We start from the raw sequence: 4,763 nt of genomic DNA, 5'->3' as shown, positions 1-4,763 counted from the left end.
TAGCTGCCAAAGAAGACACACTTTGAATGTCCCAGCTCCATGTAGCCTTCCCTTTCTCACCTCAGGACTGATCTTAGCAGGGTGGGGCCACTGGGACTTGGGGATGAAGATCCAAGCAGTCCTTTGTTGGGGGTGGTGCCAACAAGCCTGTAGGAGGGGGCAGGCACTTCTTCCCCTTACAGGCATAACATGGGCTGAACTTGCAGGGGAGAAAAAGTGACCCCCTGCCCAATGATGTAGCCATACAACAGCACTTGCTTGTCTGGTTCCTGGACAAAACTTTCCCTTGGACACCGCACCCTGAAAACTCCCAGTTCTGCATGGCACTCTGATTCTCTCTGCATGACTGAACTCAGAAGGGCAGGCCACAGAGTGGTAGGGCAGGCTAAATGATTCAACAGGTGAGAGGCTGCTGGCTATTTGCTGTAGTTGGGGAAGAATGGTCGCCTTTCCAAAGCTACACAGTTCAGCCACTGTCTGAGTCTTCACCGAGTGCTTCTCCAGAAAAAGACCACTCAAAAGGTCCCTGCAGGGTGCAGCCAGCAGACCGCTGTGCAAGACCCAAGCACAGCAGAGTGATAGCACAGTAGATGAGGGCCAGACAATGCGCTCCCCTGGCTGGTGCTGTAACAAGACGAGGGCTCTACTCTGGGAAGGTGGCATCTGAATCTGTGCAGACTCTTCTCTCAGGTGGACTGAATCCTCACTGATTTTCAGCACCAGATGCTATCCGGGCCCCTCTTCCTGTCTTTTGCTCTGAGCTGGAAATCTCTGCATGGCATTGAGACCCCACACTCTTGGGGGAGGGAGTTTTGCAGCCCTGACATCCCTCCACCTTCACAACTACTGCACATAGGTGTGGGGGCCAGACCCTTCCATGTCTCTACCCTTCCTACCAGTCTCCATGTAGCTTCTTCTGTAAATCCTTGGTTATAATATTTCAGTTCAGCTAGCTTTCAGTTGGTTATTCAGGTTGATTGCTCTATAATATATTTGAAATCCAGTTTGGCACTGGGAGCAGGTGAATGTAGCTTCCACCTACTCTGTGGCCATCTTGGAATTCTTATTTACTTATCTCTTAAAATTGGGATAACATTAGCTCAATGTTCTCATTAAAGCATGTGGCAAGGAATAAATGAGAAGAGCAAAACTCTTAGCACATGCCTGTCATTTATTCAAGACTTAAGAGCCCAGTCTTGTGCAGCTCAGTGGTGTTGGGTACCAGCCTGTGAACCAAAAGGTCATGGATTTGATGCCTGGGTTATGGGCCAGGTCCCCAGTGAGGGGTGCATGAGAGGCAATCACACATTGTTGTTTCTCTCTTCTTTCCTCTCCCTCCCTTCCCGTGTGCCTAAAATTAAATAAATCTTTAAAAAAAATAAATGGAGCTACTAAAAAATAAACAAAGACTCTATAATAAACATCAGCAATTATTGAGCCGGTAACTTATGGAGCATTGAGATAATTAAGACAAGATCCCTCTTTAAGAACCCCACATGTAGAGGAATAAACAGCATTATTAACAGACAGTTATACAGGGTCTGACACAAATAATGCCCTTTTTAGTACAAAATCTTTTATTACATGCTTTTAATCATAAGCATGTAATTCTGCTGCATAACAATATCACAATCAAGCACACCATATGACATTTTAGGTGAAATGTTCAAATTGCTGTCCATCTCATGTGAGACATTCATGTACCCTACCAACCACACTCAAGCAAACCTTACTTCTCCTGGACCCTGTATGAAGTCACAGTCTTAATATCAAAACACTCCAAGACACATCAACCACAGCCTCACCTAGGCAGTTGCAGTGGATGGGATTCAGAAATGTTTTCTATGTATTACCTAAGTGTGGGAGGATGGCAAGAGTTTGCTAGTTTCTAAAAATAAGAGACCAAGTAAAGAATTTACTTCAAAAAGCATTTGCCACTATCCATGGCACTAATATGGCCTGAAATGTATTCTCTATATTTATCTGTCATTGTTTAAATTTGTTTTCAAATTGAAAACAAATTTAAACAATGATGAAATTGTGCTCCTATGATAGCCAAGTAATATTCTAGACTAGAGATTTTCAACTGATATGTCACGGCACCCAGTGTGCCACAAGACTTTTTAAAACATGCAACACCTTACTATTTAGGAGCACTGACCTCTTTTTTGCTTAGATTGTGAAATTTTTAAAAAATGACAACAACACAACAAGAGCCATCTGGTGTGAATGAATCAAAATTATATCTATTTTTGTCAGATCAGCAAAAAATACATGTTTTGCTAATTATAAAATTCTGTTCTGTGCCACAGAATTTTATAATTACTTTATATGTACCACAAGCTGAAAAAGGTTGAAAATCACTGTTCTATACCCATCCTCTCCCTCAGATAATAACTATGAACTCTGGACAGAATACAAAAACAAGTCCCTGAAGACATTAGTGATTACAATGAAGCAGGCAAACTTGGGAGGGAGTAAACACTTGGAAGAAGGGATTTGCCCAAAAAAAGCAACATTTTTTTTTATAGGTTATAGACCAGGCCATATTTGGAAAAGTCCAGGCAGGAGGCTAAACCTCTGATAGGAAACCCCGCAGTGTTTCTGGACTGAAGAAGCAGAGGAAGGAGTGTAGAACAATTAAAGCCATTGAAAAGTGAGGAGAGTCAGAGAAGAGGAGTCCTAGGATCTGTGTAGAAACTACCCCCAAGTATCTATTTGACCACTGAATCACTTGTGGGTGGGCAAACTTTAAGCAGCCCAATGAGAACTAAAATAAGGGAACAGAGATTTAAACTTCTACCCAAGAAATAGTTAAATTTGAAGTATATTGCCTGTTAAACTCTTTGAAGGTATATAATAAGATCCATACTTCAGTAATGAAACACTCACAATGTTCAGCATACAGTCTGTAAAATATGTATACCAACATTAAAATGGAGCTGTGAATGCCAGGACAAAGCAACTGCCATTTCATGCCTTATGCCTTAAACCTTTAGAAGGTTAAAACAGGACAAAATATCCTTTGGACTGGACAGGAAGCAATGATGTCCCAGCACACTGTTTACACAGGTAACAAGAGAGCAAATATTATGATGACCAGACTGTTGACTAGTGGGCTGAAAATTAAAATCATTGTTTAGGATGAACATCACTGTGTCAGCTTATGTGTGCCAACAGAAATGCTTTGCTTCTACTGACACCATCATTCCCCTCTCTTTCTCATGAATGCCCTTGTCTTTATCTCCTGATGAGAACCCTACTTGGGCTTCTAGGCAGAAGTACTTCCTGAATAACTATTCTTTTTTTAATCTCAAATAAGTGCTTGTTGCCTCTTACTTTGAAAAGCCTTTTATTTTTAGGTTATTAAATCCAAAATTGTTTGACATGAAGAAAAAAAAACAGAAAAATATGATCCATTCTTAAAAGACAAAACAGCCACAGGGAACAACCCTAAGATGTATCAGATGTCGAAATTAGTATACAGACCTCAAAGCAGCTATGATAACTGTGCTCAGTGAAGTAAAGGAAAATACCCTTGAAATGAATGAGAAGACAGTGAAATGGGAACTTATACATACACCAGAGGTGTCAAACTCATTTTCACCAGGGGCTACATCAGCCTCATGGTTGCCTTCAAAGGGCTGAAATAATTTTAGGACTGTATAAATGTAACTACTTCTTAACTGTTAAGGAATTGAAATCACATTCAGCCCTTTGAAGGCAACTGTGAGGCTGATGTGGCCCCTGGTGGAAATGAGTTTGACACCCTTGTTATAAAGGAAACAAGGAATCCTGGAATTGAAATATATAGTATCTCCAATAAAAAGGCACCAAGTGAGCTGAAGAACAAAATAGAAATGACATAGGAGTTGGTAAATTTGTAGATCAATTGAAATTATCCAATCAACAGAATATAGAAAATATATTGTAACCAGAGTGATTGGTAACCAGACCAATTACTCTTATTATTCTCTTGCATTTGCAACATTTTTTCCTTATTAATCTGTAAGAAGTAACCAGTAACATCCTTTCCTTTGTTATCTGTAAAAAGTAATCACCTAAAACAAACCTGAGCATAATGAATGAGAACCTTCTTTGAGGTATGCTATTAGAAAGCAATAAAAGCCTGTCCAAGCAAGAGTCGAGGAACTGTCTCTCTGAGAGTGGCCATGCTGTCCCTTTTTCTCCACAGGACTTTGGTAGTCTGTGTGAATTTGTTCATTGCATCCACAGCATATGGACTCCGCAGGATGGGGTTTGTACTGAAAGACTATACTTTCAGGGATCATTTCTATAGTTCATTACTAGAGAAGTTTCTCTGAACATGTAGAGCACCCAAAACCACGACAAGGAGGTGCATTCTTCTCTCCTGAGCATGAAGCCAATTGGCAGCTTTCACAACTGCCAATAGCCATTGATCATTGTTCTTCTCTTCCTTTGGAAGACTAAGAGGAAGAGAATGCAATCTGAGTGGTTAAAAAAAAGAAGTTATACATCATAATGAAGTGGGATTTATACCAAGGATGCAGGTGTGGTTCAACATGTACATAACAATGTGATTCATCACATCAGAAAAACCACGCATAAAAATAGCATGATCATGTCTATAATTCAGAAAAAAAGCATTTGACAAAATTCAACATCCATTTATGATTTAAAAAACCTGTCAACAAAGAGAGTATATAAGAAGCTTAAATCAACATTGTAAAGGCCCACATATATATGGGCCTATATATGACAAGCCCACAGCTAACATCATA

At 40.2% G+C, this 4,763-nt stretch overlaps 1 non-coding gene across 1 annotated transcript; it reads left to right on the top strand.

Moving 5' to 3' along the window:
• Nucleotides 1-4,269: 4,269 nt before the first annotated feature.
• On the top strand, nucleotides 4,270-4,478 carry LOC119062292 (small nucleolar RNA U3). Its single transcript, XR_005084955.2, has one exon. It is a non-coding gene; the product is annotated as a small nucleolar RNA U3 (small nucleolar RNA).
• The last annotated feature ends 285 nt before the right edge of the window (nucleotides 4,479-4,763 follow it).

Source organism: Artibeus jamaicensis, unplaced genomic scaffold (genome assembly GCF_021234435.1).
Source record: "Artibeus jamaicensis isolate MK-2021 breed Jamaican fruit bat unplaced genomic scaffold, CSHL_Jam_final contig_419, whole genome shotgun sequence".
NCBI lineage: Eukaryota > Metazoa > Chordata > Mammalia > Chiroptera > Phyllostomidae > Artibeus > Artibeus jamaicensis.
The sequence above is the reverse complement of the archived record's forward strand: the minus strand, read 5'-3'. Positions and strand labels throughout refer to the sequence as shown.